The 22,224-nt window shown below is 36.4% G+C and overlaps 1 protein-coding gene and 1 pseudogene across 5 annotated transcripts in view; one reads left to right on the forward strand and one right to left on the reverse strand.

Moving 5' to 3' along the window:
• Window positions 1-20,733, forward strand: part of LOC118895831 — a 37,669-nt pseudogene extending 16,936 nt beyond the window's left edge.
• FAM13A (family with sequence similarity 13 member A) overlaps window positions 1-22,224 on the reverse strand; it is a 343,034-nt gene that overhangs the window by 237,019 nt on the left and 83,791 nt on the right. The gene's annotated exons all lie outside the window — the stretch shown is intronic.

A 22,224-nucleotide genomic window follows, 5' to 3' on the forward strand; every position in this document is an offset into this window, starting at 1 on the left:
CAGAAATCTCTTGCATTCCTATACACTAATGATGAAAATTTTGAAAGAGAAATTATGGAAACACTCCCATTTACCATTGCAACAAAAAGAATAAAATACCTAGGAATAAACCTACCTAGGGAAACAAAAGACCTGTATGCAGAAAACTATAAGACACTGATGAAAGAAATTAAAGATGATACCAACAGATGGAGAGATATACCATGTTCTTGGATTGGAAGAATCAATATTGTGAAAATGACTATACTACCCAAAGCAATCTACAGATTCAATGCAATCCTTATCAAATTACCAATGGCATTTTTTTATGGAACTAGAACAAATCACCTCAAAATTTGTATGGAGACACAAACGACCCCGAATAGCCAAAGCAGTCTTGAGGGAAAAAAACGGAGCTGGAGGAATCAGACCCCCTGACTTCAGACTATACTGCAAAGCTACAGTAATCAAGACAATATGGTACTGGCACAAAAACAGAAACATAGATCAATGGAACAAGATAGAAAGCCCAGAGATAAACCCACACACCTATGGTCAACTAAACTAACACAAAGGAGGCAAAGATATACAATGGAGAAAAGACAGTCTCTTCAATAAGTGGTGCTGGGAAAACTGGACAGCTACATGTAAAAGTATGAAATTAGAACACTCCCTAACACCATACACAAAAATAAACTCAAAATGGATTAAAGACCTAAACGTAAGACCGGACACTATAAACTCTTAGGGGGAAACATAGGAAGAACACTCTTTGACATAAATCACAGCAAGATCTTTCTTGACCCACCTCCCAGAGTAATGGAAATAAAAACAAAAATAAACAAATGGGACCTAATGAAAGTTAAAGCTTTTGCACAGCAAAGGAAACCATAAACAAGACGAAAAGACAACCCTCAGAATGGAGAAAATATTCGCAAACAAATCAGCGGACAAAGGATTAATCTCCAAAATATATAAACAGCTCATGCAGCTCAATATTAAAGAAACAAACAACCCAAACCAAAAATGGGCAGAAGACTTAAATAGACATTTCTCCAAATAAGACATACAGATGGCCAAGAAGCACATGAAAAGCTGCTCAACATCACTAATTATTAGAGAAATGCAAATCAAAACTACAATAAGGTATCACCTCACACCAGTCATAATGGGCATCATCAGAAAATCTACAAACAACAAATGCTGGAGTGGGTGTGGAGCCACTATGGAGAACAGTATGGAGGTTCCTTAAAAAACTAAAAATAGAATTACCATATGATCCAGCAATCCCACTACTGGGCATATACCCAGGGAAAACCATAATTCAAAAAGACACATGCACCCCAATGTTCATTGCAGCCCTATTTACAATAGCCTGGTCATGGAAGCAACCTAAATGCCCATCGACAGACGAATGGATAAAGAAGTTGTGGTACATATATACAATGGAATATTACTCAGCCATAAAAAGGAACGAAATTGAGTCATTTGTTGAGACGTGGATGGATCTAGAGACTGTCATACAGAGTGAAGTAAGTCAGAAAGAGAAAAACAAATATCGTATATTAACGCATGTATGTGGAATCTAGAAAAATGATACAGATGAACCAGTTTGCAGTGCAGAAGTTGAGACACAGATGTAGAGAACAAACGTATGGACACCAAGCAGGGAAAACCGTGGTGGGGTGGGGATGGTGGTGTGCTGAATTGGGTGATTGGGATTGACATGTATACACTGATGTGTATAAAACTGATGACTAATAAGAACCTGCAGTATAAAAAAACAAACAAAAAAACAACTAATACTAAACCTTCTTTGGGTTATTTGTATGGAAATATGTTCATATAAATGTTTCAGACATTACATGAAATTTCTAAAAATTAAAAAAAAAAAAGGTCTGTAACTACACTTTCTGTTTTCTACCTAATTTAAGAGACTAATACACTTAAAATACAAAAAAATTATTAGTTTAAAAGCCAGTAGTACTATAACTTTGACTTGTAGCTCCAAATCTAAGAGACTAGTGATTCAAAAGAATTATTAGTAACCCCAATATCAAAACCAGACAAGGACACTACAAGAAAAAAAATTACAGGCCAATATCCTTGATTAACATAAATGCAAAAATCTTCAACAAAACATTAGCAAGCCAAATTCAACAATACATTAAAAGGATCATACACTATGGGATTTAGTCTGGGATGCAAAGATGGTACAATACCTGCAAATCAGTGTGATAATGTGTCATTAACAGAATGAAAGACAAAAATCATATGATCATTTCAACAGATGCAGAAAAAGCATTTGACAAAATTCAATATTCATTTACAATAAAAGCTCACATCAAACTGGGTATAGAGGGAACATACCACAATATAGGCCATATATCAGGGGTCCCCAAACCCCAGTTCCTGTTGGGAACTGGGCCACACAGCAGGAGGTGAGCGGCGGGCGAGTAAGCAAAGTTTCATCTGCCGCTCCCTATCGCCCCCCATCGCTCGCATTACCGCCTGAACCACCACCCCCCCGTCCATGGAAAAACTGTTTTCCACGAAACCAGTCCCTGGTGCCAAAAAGGTTGGGGACCACTGCCATATATGACAAGCCTGCAGTTAACATCATACTCAATGGGGAAAAGCTGAAAGATTTTCCTCTAATAACAGGAACAAGAAAGGATGCCCTCTCTCAACACTTTTATTCAACATAGTATTGGAAGTCCTAGCCAGAGCCATTAGGCAAGAAAAGAAAAGAAAAGACATTCAAACTGGAAGAGATGAAGTAAAACTGTCACTCTTTGCAGATGACATGATGTCATATATAGGAAACCCTGAAGACTCCACCAAAACTGGAGCTGTAAAGGAGCAATCTTTTTGTATGTTACTGGAGTAAAGCTGGTATTTATTCAAATTAGAGTATTAAAACTTTAGGATAGTAAATGTAATCCCCATGGTAACCACAAAGAAAATAGCCATAGAATGGACAAAAAAGGAAACAAGAAAGGAATTTAAACATTTCAGTACAAAAAAAATCAACTTAACAGAAAAGAGAATACTAATGCAGGAACTGAGCTACAAAGAAGCTATAAGGCTTCCAATTATATAAGATACGTAAGTATTTGGGATGTAATGTACAACATGAGAAATGTTAACACTGCTGTATGTTTTATAAGAATATTTTTAACAGAATAAATCCTAAGTGTTCTTATCACAAGGAAAAAATTATTTTTCTTTTATTTTGTATCTATATGAGATGATGGATGACCACTAAACTTACTGTGGTAAACATGATGTATATAAGTCAAACCATTATGCTGTACACCTTAAACTTATACAGTGCTATATGTCAATTACATCTCAATAACACTAGAAGAAGAAAAAAGCTATAAGGCATATAGAAAACAAATACCACAATGACAGAAATCCCTACTTATCAGTAATTACTTTAAATGTAAATGGACTGAACTCTCCAACAGAAATCCCTACTTATCAGTAATTACTTTAAATGTAAATGGACTGAACTCTCCAGTCAAAAGACAGAGACTGGCAGAATGGATAAAAACACATGATCCAACCATATGCTACGTACAAGAGACTTGAGATCCAAAGACACGAACAGGTTAGAAGTAAAAGGGTGGAAAAAGATATTCCATTCTTACAGTAAGCAAAAGAGAGCAGAGGTGGCTATTCTAATATCAGACATAACAGACTTTAAATCAAAAAAGGTTTCAAGAGACAAAGATGGTCATCATATATTAATCAAAATTTCAATACTGCAAGAAGATATTATAATTACAAATATTTATGTACCTAATGACAGACCATCAAAATATGTGAAAGACAAATGGACAGAACTGAAGGGAGAAGCAGACCATTCAATAGAAGTTGGAGAGAGTTCAATGCCCCACACAGAACAACAGAAAGAACAACCAGAGAGAAGATAAGTGAGGAAATACAGGACTTAAAAAACAACAAACCAAATAGATCCATCAACATATACAGAATATTCTACCCAACAACAACAGAAAGCCCACTCTTCTCAAGTGTACATGTGACATTTCCCTGAATAGACCATGTTTTAGGCCACAAATTAAGTCACAACACATTTTAAAAGACAGATAACATACAATGTATCTTTTCTGACCATAATGGGACAAAGTTAGAAATCAATAACATTAAGAAAATTGGAAAATTCACAAAATTGTGGGATTAAATAACACATGTTTAAGGAGTCAATGGATCAAAGAAAAATTGTCAAGGCAAATTAGAAAATATTGATACTTAGAGATGAATGAAAATAAACCACAACAAACCAAAAGTTATGGGATGCAGCAAAGTGGAGCTAAGGAATAAGCTTATAGTTATAAACACATTAAAAAACAAAAAAGATCTCAAATCCAAAACCTAACTTTACAACTTAAGGAAATAGAAAAAGAATTTAAAAAAATCCAAAGCTAGCAGAATACTAAAGGTTAGAGCACAGATAAATGAACTAGAGAATAGAAAAACAAAAAAGAAAATGAAACCAAAAGATGGTTCTTTGAAATGATCAACAAATACACACACACACTCACACATACACACACACACACATATATACATATATATACACACACACACAATGGAATATTATGCAGCCATTAAAAAACAATGAAATACTGCCATATGCAGCAACCTGGATGAACCTAGAGAATATTATGCATAGTAAAACAAGTCTGAAAAGACAAATACTGTATGATATCACTTACATGTGGAATCTAAAAAAATAATACAAATGAGTGTATATGCAAAATAGAAACAGACTTACAAATATAGAAAATAAACTTGTGGTTACCAAAGGGGAGAGAGAAGGTGCAGGAACAAATTAGGGGTATGGGATTAACAGTTACAAACAAAAATATGCAAAATAGATAAGCAACAAGGATATACTGTACAGCTCAGGGAATTATACCCATTATCTTGTAATAACCTATAATGGAGTATAATCTGCAAAAATAATGAATCACTGCGCTAGATACCTGAAACTAACACAATATCGTAAATCAACTATACTTCAGTAAAAATAATATATATGTAAGGAAATGCTAAAGATCACACAAAAAACTGTTAGAAATAACAAATGAATTCAGCAAAGTAGCAGGATACAAAGTCAACACACAAAACTCAATTGTATTTTTATACACAATGGACAATGTGAAAAGGAAATTACAAAAACAATTCCATTTACAATAGCATCAAACAGAATAAAATACTTAGGAATAAATTTACCAAGGAGGTAAAAGACTTATACAATGAAAACTACAAAACATTGGTGAAAGAAATTAAAGAAGACATAAATAAATGAAAACATACCAAATGTTCATGGATTGGAAGGCTTAATATTGTTAAAATATGACTACTACCCAAAATAACCTACAGATTTGATGCAATACTTATCAAAATTTCAATGGCATTTTTCACAGAAATAGAAAAACCCATCCTAAAATTCATATGTAATCTTAAGAGACCCCTAACAGCCTAAACAAACTAAAAAAAAAAAAGAAGAAAAATAGAAGACTCACACTTAACTTACTGCAAGTCTACAGTAATCAAAACAGTGTGGTATTAGCATAAAGACAGACATACAGACCAATAGAATAGAACACAGAGCTAGAAATGAACCCTAGCATATATGCTCAACTGGTTTTTTGACAAGGATGCCAACACCATTCAATGGGAAATGGACAGTCTTTTCAACAAATGGTACTGGGAAAACTGGATATCCACATGCAAAAGAATGAAGTTGGCCCCTTACCTACCACCATATATAAAAATTAACTCAAAATGGATCAAGGATCTAAAACAATAAAACTTTTGGAAGAAAACAAAGGACAAAAGCTTCATGACATTGGATTTCGCAATGATTTCTTGGATATGACGCCAGAGACACAGGCAACAAAAGAATAATAACAAACTGGACTTAATGAAAATTAAAAAAATTTGTGCACCAAAATACACTATCAACAGAGTAAAAAGACACTCAGAGTGGGAGAAAATATTTGTAAATCATGTATCTGATAAGGAGTTAATAACCAGAATATATAGAGAACTCCTAAAACTCAACAACAACAAAAAACAACCAACCTGATTCAAAAAGAGCAAAGAATTTGAATAGACATTTCTCCGAAGACATACAAATGGCCAATAAGCACATAAATGATGCTCAACATCACTAATCATTAGAGTAATGGAAATCAACACTGCAATGAGACATCAACTCATACCCATTGGAATGCCTAATATCAAAAAAAAAAACAAACCAGAAAATAATAAGTGCTGGTCAGGATGTAGAGAAATTAGAACACTTGTGCATTGTTGTTGGGAATGTAAACTGGTATAGCCACTATGTGAAACAGTATGGTGGTTCCTCAAAAAATTAAAAATAGAATTACCATACGATGCACCAATTCCACTTCTGGGTATATACCCCAAAGAATTAAAAGCAGGGTTTAGAAGAATATTTGCACACCAATGTTCATAGAAGCACTATTCACGATGGCTAAAACGTGGAAGCAACCCAAATGTCTATGGATGGATTAACAGATAAGCAACATGTGATACAGTGGACCCTTGAACAATCAAAGGGGTTAGACACAGGGATCCCTGTGTAGTTCAAAATCTGCATGTAACTTTAGAGTCGGCCCTCCAAACCCATGGTTCTGCATTTGTGGATTCAACGAACCTCATATGGTGTAATACCATAGCATTTATTGGAAAAAAAAAAAACCCAAGTTCTGTATAAATGGATCTGCAGAGTTCAAACCCAGGTTGTTCAAGTGTCAACTATATATACATACAATAAAATATTATTCAGCCTTAAAATAGAAGGAAATTCTACTATATGCTACAACATAGTTGAACCTTGAGGATATTAAGTAAAATAAGCCAATCATAAAGAGACAAATATTGTATGATTCCACTTACATGAGGTACTTAATAAGATGGTCAAAATCATAAAGACAGAAAGTATAATGGTGGTTGCCAAGGGCTGGGGGGGAGGGGGGAAGTTAGTGTTTAATGGGTATAGAGTTTCAGTTTTACAAGATGAAAAGAGTTATGGGGATGGGTGTTTGCACAACAATGTGAATGTTTTTAAGACCACTGAACTGTACACTTAACAATGGTTATGGCAGTAAAATTTACATCATGTGTATTTTAGCACAATAAAAATACAGTAAAAAAAAAAAAAAAAAGGAAAGTAAGGAATGCTTCTTCCTCTGTACTGCATATAAGGCAATTGAGGACATTGGCATCCGGTTATCATGACTCTTCAGTGATGACTGCTTGATGAAAGGTAGATAAAGTGATGAGGCAAGATACACTTGCAATAATCATATTCACATTAACAACATATTAAAGCTATACATTATATCCATTGCAGCACTTAACAAAAGTAAGATTAATGTTTACTCTTCAATAGAACTAGTCTGTTCACCTTATTATATGTTGAAGACAGGATTTAGATTAAAAGCCAACTTTTAAAAAATTACTTTTAAAAATCAGCCATACTTTAACTTCTCCTGTTAAATAATATTTGAAGATTATGTCTAATGGCTGATTTTACTTACCTACATGTTCTTAAGATGCTTTCATAAATATCTTGCCTAAATTCTGCTGCGCTATTTTCTAAATTTTTAGTGTTATGAAAATTTGGGTGTGACCTTGAATGTGTCTCATACTCACTCAAGGGTCATGTGTCATGCATGTCAGTTGGGACAATGGTTGAAGGTCATTCTGGTCTAGTTCTAGTCTAAGCATTCTCAGTGAGGGCTATATTGCCCCCAGTGGGGCATATTGGTTGTTGGGGGATGGGTGAAAAAAAACCTACTCTTTTTATATATAAAGCACAGATATTTACAGTACACACAAAGAAATATAGTATATCTATGGTGTTAAAGTTTAATTGGGGAGGGTATGCGATTAGGGAAAAGAATTCTAAAAAGGATCCTTATGGGAATGATAATGAAAGAAAGGTTGAGAAATGCTGCTCTGGCCCCTCCATTGTTACTGTGAATGTTGAATGCTGGCTCCTAATATAGGTTCCACCTGCAGGTGACTGAACAATGCAAAGAAGCGTGGGGCTCTTAGAGCAAGGGGCTAGATGGAAGGATCAAGGAAGTGTTTGGGGTTGTGAATTAGAAAAATGAAGGTTCAAGTCCTGGATCCACTATTTATATAGTGTAGCTTTCAGAAAGTTGCTTAACTGAACCCTGGTTACTTCATTTATACAACAGACATTGCTAATATTAGATGCTGTAGAGATCTTATGAGAATTTTAAAAGTTATGTGAAAAATGCTTTGCAAAACTATGGGGCCAGAAAATGATCAGGGGTTACGAGGGGCTTGGATAAAGGGAAGAGCTGACTAAAAGGGACATGAGGGAACTGTTGGGAACAAAGGAAGTGGTCTACAATCTAAGTTGCGGGGGTGGTAATATGACGGTATGACTTTGTTGAAACTCAGAACACTATACTACAATGGATGTGTTTTACACTATGTAAATTGTACCTCAATATCCCAACTTTAAAAAAAAAAGTGCCTTGCAAACTATAAATAATCATGCCAGTGCTTTCTATTATGAAAAGTAAGATTCTAGCTTTTGAAGTAACACTGTTGGCCTGCACTGAACTTGCAATTGCCTAAAATTCTCTAGCCTTTTTCTTAGGAATTGTTATTAAACTAGGTCTTTCTAGTTCTGATCTCTCTTGAGAATCAAAGTTCAAGACTAAACATTTATTTACTGTAAATATCAATCTGCTAAGTCTCCACCCATTTTTTCCATCTATGATAAGATAAAAAGAAACAACTAACATTTTCGTAGTGGTCTTCAGATCTTTTATTTCTAACCTTGCTATTTGACATATTAGTTATCCTTCTCAGCTTTGTTTCATTGACTACTTTCATATGCATAAAGTCTTCTATACCTTAATCTAAGTCATTAACAAAAGGCTTAAGTAGGCAGAGAGTGATGAGATACTTCAATTGCAGACTCTTTTCAGACTGTCACCATTTGATTCATCAATACCGTTAGAATATGCTTGCTCACCAAGGCCTGAATGTACCTAATTTCATTATCTTTAGATCACATTGCCCAATCTTGTGCACATACATTATGTGCAAATAGTAACGTCCTCAACTAATTATTTTGCAATGAAAAATGCTGATGTGCTGGGACATTCCCCCTTATTTAGTTCTTAGAAAAAAAAATCTATTATTGAAAGCAATCACCGGAGGCCAGGTTTAATAACCATTTTAAAAGGTGTAAAAATTTCCAAATGTATTCTGTTCTATTAATGAATCTATTGTGACTGACCTATATTTATTTATACATTATAAATAAAATATTAGTACAAATGAAGAGCTGGAAGATGGTTTTAAAAGATAACATTCAATAATAAAGCTCCTGGTGGTCCATCAAGATGGCGGAGGAGGAAGACGTGGAGATCACCTTCCTCCCCACAAATACATTGGAAATACATCTACATGTGGAACAAATCCTACAGAACACCTACTGAACACCCGCAGAAGACCTCAGACTTCCCAAAAGCCTCAGGAGCAGCAGATTAAATCTCCACAATCATCTTGATGTACGCTGCATCTCTGGAATACCTGAATAGACAAAGAATCATCCCAAAATTGAGGCAGTGGACTTTGGGAGCAACTATAGACTTCGGGTTTCCTTTCTGTACCTAATTTGTTTCCGGTTTTATGTTTATATTAGTTTAGTATTTAGAGTTTATTATCATTGGTAGATTTGTTTATTGATTTGGTTGCTCCCTTCCTTTTCCTTTTTTAAAATTAATATATATAGATATATATACATTTTTCCTTTTTCTCTTTTTGTGAGTGTGTATGTGTATGCTTCTTTGTGTGATTTTTTCTGTATAGCTTTGCTTTTACCATTTGTCTTAGGGTTCTGCCTGTCTGGTTTTTTTTCTTTTTTCTTTTAGTATAGTTTGTAGTGCTTGTTATCATTGGTGGATTTGTTTTTTGGTTTGGCTGCTCTCTTCTTTCTTTCTTTCTTTTTTTTATTACTTTTAAATTTTAAAAAAATTTTATTTTAAAAACTTTATTTTATTTTATTTTATTTCTTTCTTTTTTCTTTCTTTTTTTCTCCCCTTTCTCCTGAGCCGTGTGTCTGACAGGGTCTTGGTGCTCCAGCCGGGTTTCAGGCCTGTGCCTCTGAGGTGGGAGAGCCGAGTACAGGACAAATGACAACCACAGACCTCCTGACTCCACGCAATATCAAATGGTGAAAGCGCTCCCAGACATCTCCATCTCAACATTAAGACCCAGCTCCACTCAACAACCAGCAAGCTACAGTGCTGACACCCCATGCCAAACAACTAGCAAGACAGGAACACAAACCCACCCATTAGCACAGAGGCTGCCTAAAATCATAAGGTAACACACACCTCAAAACACACCACCGGACGTGGTCTTCTCCACCAGAAAGACAAGATCCAGCCTCATCCACCAGAACACAGGCACCGGTCCCCTCCGCCAGGAAGCCTACACAACCCACTGAACCAACCTTAGTCACTGGGGGCAGACACCAAAAACAACGGGAACGATGAACCTGCAGCCTGAGAAAAGGAGACCCCAGACACAGTAAGTTGAACAAAATGAGAAGACAAAGAAACACACAGCAGATGAAGGAGCAAGGCAAAAACCCACCAGACCTAACAAATGAAGAGGATATAGGCAGTCTACCTGAAAACGAATTCAGAGTAATGACAGTAAAGATGATCCAAAATCTAGGAAACAGAATGGAGAAAATACTAGAAACATTTAACAAGGACCTAGAAGAACTAAAGAGCAAACAAACAATGATGAAAAACACAATAAATGAAAATAAAAATTCTCTAGAAGGAATCAATAGCAGAATAACTGAGGCAGAAAAACGGATAAGTGAACTGGAAGATAAAATAGTGGAAATAACTACTGCAGAGCAGAATGAAGAAAAAAGAAAGAAAAGAATTGAGGACAGTCTCAGAGACCTCTGGGACAGCATTAAATGCACCAACATTCAAGTTATAGGGGTCCCAGCAAAAGAAGAGAAAAAGAAAGGGACTGAGAAAATATTTGAAGAAATTATAGCTGAAAACTTCCCTAATATGAGAGAGGAAATAGTCAATCAAGTCCAGGAAGCACAGAGAGTCCCATACAGGATAAATCCAAGGAGAAACACTACAAGACACATATTAATCAAACTATCAAAAATTCAACACAAAGAAAAAATATTAAAAGCAGCAAGGGAAAATCAACAATTAACATACAAGGGAATCCCCATAAAGTTAACAGCTGATCCTTCAGCAGAAACTCTGCAAACCAGAAGGGAGTGGCAGGATATACTTAAAGTGATGAAAGGGAAAAACCTACAACCAAGATTACTCTACCCAGCAAGGATCTCATTCAGATTCGACAGAGAAATTAAAACCTTTACAGACAAGCAAAAGCTAAGAGAATTCAGCACCACCAAACCAGCTTCACAATAAATGCTAAAGGAACTTCTCTAGACAGGAAACACAAGAGAAGGAAAACACCTACAATAACAAACCCAAAACATTTAAGAAAATGGGAATAGGAACATACATATCGATAACTACCTCAAATGGAAATGGAGTAAATGCTCCAACCAAAAGACACAGACTGGCTGAATGGAGACACAAACAAAGACCCGTACACATGCTGTCTACAAGAGACCCACATCAAACCTAGGGACACACACGGACTGAAAGTGAGGGGATGGAAAAAGATATTCCATGCAAATGGAAATCAAAAGAAAGCTGGAACAGCAATTCTCATATCAGACAAAATAGACTTTAAAATAAAGACTATACAAGAGACAAAGAAGGACACTACATAATGATCAAGGGATCAATCCAAGAAGAAGATATAACAATTGTAAATATTTATGCACCCAACATAGGAGCACATCAATACATAAGGCAAATGCTAACAGCCATAAAAGGGGAAATCAACAGTAACACAATCATAGTAGGGGACTTTAACACCCCACTTTCACCAAAGGACAGATCATCCAAAATGAAAATAAATGAGGAAACACAACCTTTAAATGACACATTAAACAAAATGGACTTAATTGATATTTACAGGACATTCCATCCAAAAACAACAGAATACACTTTCTTCTTAAGTGCTCATGGAACATTCTCCAGGATAGATCATATCTTGGGTCACAAATCAAGCCTTGGTAAATTTAACAAAATTGAAATCTTATCAAGTACCTTTTCTGACCACAACACTATGAGACTAGTTATCAGTAACAGGAAAAAGTCGGTAAAAAATACAAACACATGGGGGCTAAACAATACACTCCTTAATAACCAAGAGATCACTGAAGATATCAGAGAGGAAATCCAAAAATACCTAGAAACAAATGATAAGGAAAACACGACGACCCAAAACCTATGGGATGCAGCAAAAGCAGTTCTAAGAGGGAAGTTTATAGCAATACAATCCTACCTCAAGCAACAAGAAACATCTCAAATAAAAACCTAACCTCACACCTAAAGCAATTAGAGAGAAGAACCAAAAAACCACAAAGTTAGCAGAAGGAAAGAAATCATAAAGATCAGATGAGAAATAAATGAAAAAAGAAATGAAGAAAACAAGAGCAAAGATCAATAAAAGTAAAAGCTGGTTCTTTGAGAAGATAAACAAAAGTGATAAACCTTTAGCCAGACTCATCAAGAAAAAAAGGGAGAAGACTCAAATCAATAGAATTAGAAATGAAAAAGGAGAAGTAACAACTGACCCTGCAGAAATACAAAGGATCCTGAGAGATTACTACAAGCAACCATAGGCCAATAAAATGGACAACCTGAAAGAAATGGAGAAATCCTTAGAAAAGCACAATGCTCCAAGATGGAACCAAGAAGAAATAGAAAATATAAACAGACCAATCACAAGCACTGAAATTGAGACTGTGATTAAAAATCTTCCAACAAAGAAAAGCCCAGGACCAGATGGCTTCACAGGCAAAATCTATCAAACATTTAGAGAAGAGCTAACACCTATCCTTCTCAAACTCTTCCAAAATATTGCAGAGGGAGGAACACTGTCAAACTCATTCTACGAGGCCACCATCACCCTGATACCAAAACTAGACAAAGATGTCACAAAGAAAGAAAACCACAGGCCAATATCACTGATGAACATAGATGCAAAAATCCTCAACAAACTACTAGCAAACTGAATCCAACAGCATACTAAAAGGATCATACACCATGATCAAGTGGGGTTTATCCCAGGACTGCAAGGATTCTTCAATATACGCAAATCAATCAATGTGATACACTATATTAATAAATTGAAGGATAAAAGCCATATGAAAATCTCAATAGATGCAGAAAAAGCTTTCGACAAAATTCAATACCCATTTATGATAAAGACTCTCCAGAAGGTAGGCATAGAGGGAACCTACCTCAACATAATAAAGACCATATATGACAAACCCACAGCAAACATCGTTCCCAATGGTGAAAAACTGAAAGCATTTCCACTAATATCAGGAACAAGGCAAATTTGCCCACTCTCACCACTCTTATTCAACATAGTTTTGGAAATTTTAGCCACAGAAATCAGGGAAGAAAAAGAAATAAACTGATTCCAAGTCGGAAAAGAAGAAGTAAAGCTGTCACTGTTTGCAGATGAATGATACTACACAGAGAGAATCCTAAAGATGCTACCAGAAAACTACTAGAGCTAATCAATGAATTGGGTAAAGTAGCAGGACACAACATTAATGCACAGAAATCTCTTGCATCCCTATACACTAATGATGAAATATCTGAAAGAGAAATTAAGGAAACACTCCCATTTACCATTGCAACAAAAAGAATAAAATACCTAGGAATAAACTTACCTAAGGAGACAAACGACCTGTATGTAGAAAACTATAAGACACTGATGAAAGAAATTAGAGATGATACAAACAGATGGAGAGATATACCATGTTCTTAGATTGGAAGAATCAACATTGTGAAAATGACTATACTACCCAAAGCAATCTACAGAGTCAATGCAATCCCTATCAAACTACTAATGGCATTTTTCTCAGAACTAGAAAAAAAATTTTGCAATTTGCATGGAAACACAATAGCCAAACCCTGAATAGTCAAAGCAATCTTAAGAAAGAATAACGGAGCTGGAGGAATCAGGCTCCCAGACTTCAGACTATACTACAAAGCTACAGTAATCAAGACAGTATGGTATTGGCACAAAAACAGAAATACAGATCAATGGAACAAGAGAGAAAGCCCAGAGATAAACCCACGCACATATGGTCACCTTATTTTTGATAAAGGAGGCAAAAATATACAATGGAGAAAAGACAGCCTCTTCAATAAGTGGTGCTCGGAAAACTGGACAGGTACATGTAAAAGAATGAAATTAGAACACTCCCTGACACCATACACAAAAATAAACTCAAAATGGATTAAAGACCTAAATGTAAGGCCAGGCACTATAAAACTCTTAGAGGAAAACATAGACAGAACACTATGACATACATCACAGCAAGATCCTTTTTGACCCACCTCCTAGAGTAATGGAAATAAAAACAAAAATAAACAAATGGGACCTAATGAAACTTAAAAGCTTTCATACAGCAAAGGAAAACATAAACAAGATGAAAAGACAACCCTCAGAATGGGAGAAAATATTTACAAATGAAGGAACTGACAAAGGATTAATCTCCAAAATTTACAAGCAGATTATGCAGCTCAGTATCAAAAAAACAAACAACCCAATCCAAAAATGGGCAGAAGACTAAATAGACATTTCTTCAAAGAAGATTTACAGATTGCCAACAAACACATGAAAGGATGCTCAACATCACTAATCATCAGAGAAATGCAAATCAAAACTACAATGAGGTATCACCTCACACCAGTCAGAATGGCCATCATCAAAAAATCTACAAACAATAAATGCTGGAGAGGGTGTGGAGAAAAGGGAACCCTCTTGCACTGGTGGTGGGAATGTAAATTGATACAGCCACTATGGAGAACAGTATGAAGGTTCCTTAAAAAAGTAAAAATAGAACTACCATACGACCCAGCAATCCCACTACTGGGCATATACCCTGAGAAAACCATAATTCAAAAAGAGTCATGTACCACAATGTTCATTGCAGCTCTATTTACAATAGTCAGGACACAGAAGCAACCTAAGTTTCCATCGACAGATGAATGGATAAAGAAGATGTGGCACATATATACAATGGAATATTATTGAGCCATAAAAAGAAATGAAATTGAGTTATTTGTAGTGAGGTGGATGGACCTAGAGTCTGTCATACAGAGTGAAGTAAGTCAGAAAGAGAAAAACAAATACCGTATGCTAACACATATATATGGAATCTAAAAAAAAGAAAAAAAAAAAGGTTCTGAAGAACCTAAGGGCAGGACAGGAATAAAGACGCAGACGTAGAGAATGGACTTGAGGACACGGGGAGGGGGAAGGGTAAGCTGGGACGAAGTGAGAGGGTGACATGGACATATATACACTATGAAATGTAAAATAGATAGCTAGTGGGAAGCAGCCGCATAGCACAGGGAGATCAGCTCGGTGCTTTGTGACCACCTAGAGGGGTGGGATAGGGAGGGTGGGAGGGAAACCCAACAGGGAGGAGATATGGGGATATATGTATATGTATAGCTGATTCACTTTGTTATAAAGCAGAAACTAACATACCACTGTAAAGCAATTATACTCCAATAAAGATGTTAAAAAAAGTATATATGTAAAGTCTGAACGAATACATAAAATAATAATAATAATAATAATAATAAAGCTTCTAATGCTTCTTGCAATTGAGGTGAAGCAGTGGAAACAAAATTTTCCAGAATCGTTTTTGTACCTGCAGCCCTTCCACCCGCCCCCACCCCCCCAGCCCCCGGCAATGCTTCCTTTCTTAAGAACTAAGATGCTGGTGTTTCCAGGTACTCAATTTATATTATGTATCTCAGCTCCATTTTTTCCCTCTCATATTGCAGATTTTATAAACAATACCATTTACTATTAATCCAATTGATGAGTTAATCTTTTCTACTTAAAAGCACTAATAGAACATAAAACTTCCTAAATGAAAGTTCTAGTCTACTGTATCAACAATTACCCAACCACGTCTATATAATAATCAATGTTTTAAATAAATTAGAAAAATTTACATGAATTATTTAGATGTTTTAAAATATCCAGATGATCGACACTGCATTACCAATCATTTAGTTGGATAACTAATTTTCTAAAAATTTATACTAGATTACTAGATATGTTTCAATATATTTTAGATAGACGGTTTCAACCAAAATAGTGAAAGAGTAATAACGGACTGTTATTAAGGATAGTTATTATTAAACCTACAATGATAAGTATCAGATGGAAATTGATATCCTTAAAATGAAGATCGGGATATTGTTATTGTCATTTCCAAGAGTTTTCAAAAAATTTGCCATGTTATATTAAAACAAAATATCTCCTCAAGTAGCTTATAGAAAATCTGTCAGTAGTCTAGAGGCGAGGAGAAAACTGAGGTATAGGCAAAGGTAGGTGGGGTTTTTCCAAACCACTACCAGAATTAACAGAGATTAAGTGTTGGTGTCTCAAAGATATTGTTTGTCTGAAAGGCTCACAATCAGAAAGGATCTAACAGATTCTGGGTGAATAGGAGTGCCCCAATTCAAAATCTCACTGAAATTTTCCATGACTCCCATTTTTATACAAGGATGCGGCTGATGTTAAAGCAGCATATTAATAGCAATGGGTTAATAACTCTCTTCAGCTGTTGTTAACTTGCTAGACCCAGAAGCAGCTAGGGTATCTATGGCATTTCAGCTAACCTGCTTTAGATAGAAGAACTAAAACATGACAAGACATACAGAGGGGAGCGGGGCTCACGCACAGAGGTGGAAGCCCTCTGCCCATTCCTCTGCCGTGTGGAAACTGGGAGGACCCATGGGCTGAGAGCCAGAGCAACGGTGCCCCTGAGCCGCTGCTGCCATTTATTACACTTGTCACCTGGGCACTGAACCTCTCTGGAAACGTTCTCATTTTCAAAATCTGAGTTTTGTCCTGAATGGTATCTTGGATCTCTTCCATTTCTGTAATTCTACTTTTCCGAAGAAGTACACTGATGAGGTGAGGTGAGTGTAGACTCCCGTTGGCTTTAGAACACCCGTGACTGGACAGAAGACCAGGTAGGCATATGAGTTCTACCAACATTAACAAAACATGGGGATTTTGTAGAAACTCAGCTTTACCACCAATTCTCATTTTAAAGCAGGAGGGGAGAAATCTCATTTTTCGTGTAAAGGGTTAATTTCAGGGCCTTACCTACAGAAACTTCTCACTGGGCAGGGGCTACCACTCTTGGTCCTGGGCTTGGTTATACACTTTACACCCACCGAAAGTGATTAGGATCAGAATGTCAGCAATCTGAATGCCTCATGTCACTTTCAGTCATTCTTCATCATTTCCTCCCCCGCTCCTTCGGGTCCTGTGACACAACAACACGTCTTCAACCTCAGAGCGTCTACTCATGATGTCTGATTTTTCCTGGAAAGTCTTTCCTCTCTTTCTTCACTTAGTAAAGTCTATTTATCTTCCAGGGTTCAACTAAGCTGTGCCCTCCACCTCCATCAAAATTAACTGCTTCTTCCTTATTCTCGCGAAATTCATTTCATCTTCTATCATAGCATTTGTAAGTGTCTGTTTTGTATCATAATTTGCTATGAAGGTGTTTCTCTCCATTACACGGTAAGTATCTTAAGGGCAGGCCGTCTGTCCAAATCATCTTAAATTTCCAACAGAGGCTACTACTACACACGGCTAAGAACTAAAAAATCTGCATACTCCAAGAAGCAGAATTGGTCTTTACAGTTCACTTTCAATTTAATTAAAAGTTACTTTCCACTTTCAGTTATAAGGTGAATAAGTTCTGGGGATCTAACGTACAGCTTGGTGATTATAGTTAAAAGTACTGTATTATATACTTGAAAGTTGCTGAGAAAGTAGATCTTATCTGTTCTCACCACAAAAAAATGGTAATTATGTGACATGATGGAGGTGTTAACTAACACTATGGTGGTAATGATTTTGCAAGATTTAAATACATCAACACATTGTACACCTTAAATTTACAAATGTTATGTGCCAATTATATCTCAATATAGCTGGGAAAAAAATAAAGTGTTAATGGCACCAAAAAAAATTAATGTCCTCTTTGTATATAAATGTACCATATGCTTGTAGTGTATAGTATAAAATATAGTGTAAAGAATATACCCAAATGTCCTTACTGTCAGCATCAGAATAAATAGCATTTATGACGCATTTCATCTCCAATGGGAAGAGATACTCCCCAAATCAGCAAGTTATAGGCAAAAGCAGCCATTTTCAATCTAGATAATGCCTGGGTTGGAACAACTGGAATGCTTCCAAATGTGCTAAAGAAACACTGGCAAGGCCTTCAGGGAAATAAATACCAAGAAACATATGGTCTTTACCAAGAGCTCATCCTGTAATGTTACTGAAAATAAAAGTAAAACTTGAATCCTTCATTACTCCAGTATCAATCCCTTTTCAGGACCCAGTAGGGGTGCATAACATTGGTTACCAAATGAGTAAGAAAACCTCTCAGAGTCTCAGAATCATCTTTATAATAGTTTGAAAGAAACTGTTTCAATATTATGCCCAGCTTCAGGGTATCTGACAGCAGTCTAGCTATTAACTGACAAGAGTCTCATGAATCCTAGCTAAAACATGGTGAAAATGTAAAGAAGATGACCATCTTATTCTTGTTTTATTCTGTACTACGTGTAGATACATGTGTTTTATTCTAAACCTTTAGCCCACTGAATACTTAAGGAAAGTTTCTTCAAGTAGCAAACCTGACTAACTCAAATTTTAACTCCTTGCTTCCTCTTCTTTTTTTAAAATTGTGGTAAAAGCACATAACGTAAAATTTACCGTCTTAAGCATTTTTAAGTGTATAGGTTCAGTATAAGTATACCCACATTGTTGTGAAACAGATCCCCAAAACTTTCATCTTGCAAAACTGAAACTCTATAGCCATTAAACAACTCCCCTCTTCCTGTCCCCCAGCCCCTAGCAACCAACATTCTACTTTGTTTCTATGAATTTGACTATTTTAAATACCTCATATAAGTGTAATCATACAAGTATTTATCTTTTTGTGGGCTTATTTCACATGGGCATAATGTCCTTTAAGTTCACTCATTTTGTCACAAATGACAGAACATCCTTCCTTTTTAAGGTTGAATATTCCCTTGTATGTATATGCCACATTTTATTTATCCATTCATCCATGAAAGGACACTTGGGTTGCTTCCACCTCTTGGCTATTGTGCCTTGCCTCTTTCTACACAGAAGTGTTAAACAGCAACCAAGGGTTTAAACAGCGGGACAAGGAAGAATGGAATAAAAACAATGCACAAATTCTGAAGTCAGCCTTAACCCAACCAAAATGAGCCAAAATGTTTGGAAACGACAAACATTTAGTGAGGCTGTTTACTTCTTTAAAAAGTTAAAAAATAAAATGTTAGACTTGCTGAATTTATCTGATCTACCTACAACTAAGCCAAAGTGGGTCTTAAGAGAATCCAAAATAAGACAACTTAGTTCGTACAACACATAAAACCTCATGAGGTACTATGTATTTCTGTATTCTTCAGCCAAAGCATTTTGTTGATTTTCAGAAAAGGTAAGTACTTTATCAGTAGCAAAAATGAAAACTGTTTCACGACCATGAACTAACTTACTCCTCTCATCTGTTTCTTTTGGGCAGTCCAGAGGAACACAGGAGAACGCTATTGTCCAAGAAGAGCTACAGTACTTTTTCTAAGCACTAAACTGTCAGCTATCCGTCCACCTGTAAATCCAACCATTCATCCATCCACCAAAGTATCGGAAGCTAGGCAAGTCACTGACACTTCTGAGATGGGGAGATGGGACTCCTGCCCTAGAGAGGTTTACAAGTGGGATCCCGGGAGGAGTCAGGAAGAAGCAAATGTCAACAGGCTTAAACAGCTATCCAAGACACTCACATAATCTATCTGAATACAGGCAGTTCCCAAGTAGTAAACAATTGCGCTCTAAAAATTCGCGTTGTAAATCAGTCACCTAGAATACAGAACCTATTCTCCCATAAGGAAAGGAGAAGGAAGCGTGGCCCGGAGAACAGGGCGCCGCGAGCGAGCGGCACGGAGCGCGGGGACCGCGGTCTGCATCCTGCGCGCCGACGCGCCCGGCCCGGCGGCCTTGGGGGCTGCGCACCGGCCCGGCTCTGCTGTCGCTGCGGAAATTCACAGACCAGCACGAACGCGTAACAACAGAAAGCGGGGGGCTGGAACCGTGCGCACCAGCAATTTCGCACAGGAAGCTTTGGGAGATGTTGTTTACTGTAGTCTGCCTGAAGTTGGGGCAGAATTGAACGAACAAGAGGAATCTGGTGCTTTGGGAAGTGTGAAAGCGTCTAGTGAACTCTATTCTCCTCTAACAGAAGGAACTGAAATTGATGAAGCTCTAGCAGGAAATCCAGGACTTGTCAACAAATCTTGTTATGAAAAGGGTTGGCTGATCAAGATGACACGGAGGAACCCTTCAGAACCAGATGAACGAATGAGTGAAGAAGCATATGAGAAATACATAACATCTACTGAGGAGTGAAAATGGAACCCCTAAATAAACTAGTTTGAAATAACTTAATCTAGCATAGTTGTCTTAAGTTATGGGTGGATAGATTTTTAAAAAGCAACTTTTGGCAAAAGAAACTACTTGCAACCATGTTTCCTGAAGAAAATACCCCTTAACTTTCTAATGACTTTAGGTAAACGCTATGCATCTTTTTCACAGCACCCTATGATTTTTAGGCTAGTCTCCAGTTATAATATTCAGAATTCCTGAAATTATCTGTGGTAAAACTAGTTATAAAAATTATGTAGTTCAAGGGTAACATTGTCTTATATAATATTGTAATTTGCTTACAGCCATCCCTGGTTTGGGTCAAAATACTCAACGATCTTCCCGCTGGAAATAAGTGGCAGTGGAGAAAAAAGTGTGTTAGCTGTATAGTGTCCGATGAAGACCATTACTACCTTAATTTTGCAATATACTGTGTTTGCCGGTGTTCTTTTTATACAGTGAAGTAACAGCAACAGGAAAATAAACAGTTTAATAATAAAATATCCAACCTCTTAATTTAAAAAAAAAAAAAAAAGTAAGCATGGTATTTAGGTTCTGACATCACCCTCCAAAATCAATTTAACACATAAATTAGATTTACATTACTCACAACATAAATAAAAAGCAACAATAGCACTGTGTGTCAAAATATATTTTTGTGAATTTTTTCAGGAATCTGAAAAAAGCAACAGAAAGAATAATAAGTAGTAGAAGCAGTAGAAAAAGAACATTTATTGAACACTTACGATGTGTTGGACACTATGCAAAGCACTCTGAACTCACAATCTGATTTAATCCTCACAACAATCCTAGGAGGAAGGTGCTGCTATAACGTCTGTTAGACATAAAGGAATATTAGTCAAAGTGGGGAAAAAAAAAAAAAGACACAGGACACCACATACTGTATGATTCTATTTCTACACAATATCAAAAAAAGGAAGATTTATAAAGACGGTAGATTAATGGCTGCCTGGAGGTTGGGTTAACTGTAAAGTAGACATGAGGGGTCTTATGGGAGGTGTAAAAACACGTTCCAAAACTGATTTGGTGATGGTTACACCACTCAGAAAAGTTACCGAGCATCACTAAATTGTACACTTGAAATGGGGGAATTTTATGATATGCAAAAATATATCTCAAAGAAGTTATTACGAAAAAAAAAAAAAAAAGATGGAGAAACATAGGCTTAAAGTTTAAGGAATTTACCCAAGGTCACTACATAAGTTTCCTACTGCTGTAACAAATTACCACAGACTTAGTGGCTTAAAACAACACAAATTTATTATCTTACAGTTCTGGAGGCCAGAAGTCCAAAATGGGTCTCACTGGGCTAAAATCAAGGGGTCAGCAAGGCTGCGTTCCCTCCAGGACAGAATCAGCTTCCTCACCCTTCTGGCTTCTAGAGGCCACTTGTATCCCTCAGCTGGGGGCCTCTTCTTGCATTACTCTGACCTCTCCTTCTGTCATGATAGCTCC

The sequence above is a fragment of the Balaenoptera musculus genome, chromosome 5 (assembly GCF_009873245.2).
Source record: "Balaenoptera musculus isolate JJ_BM4_2016_0621 chromosome 5, mBalMus1.pri.v3, whole genome shotgun sequence".
Lineage (NCBI taxonomy): Eukaryota > Metazoa > Chordata > Mammalia > Artiodactyla > Balaenopteridae > Balaenoptera > Balaenoptera musculus.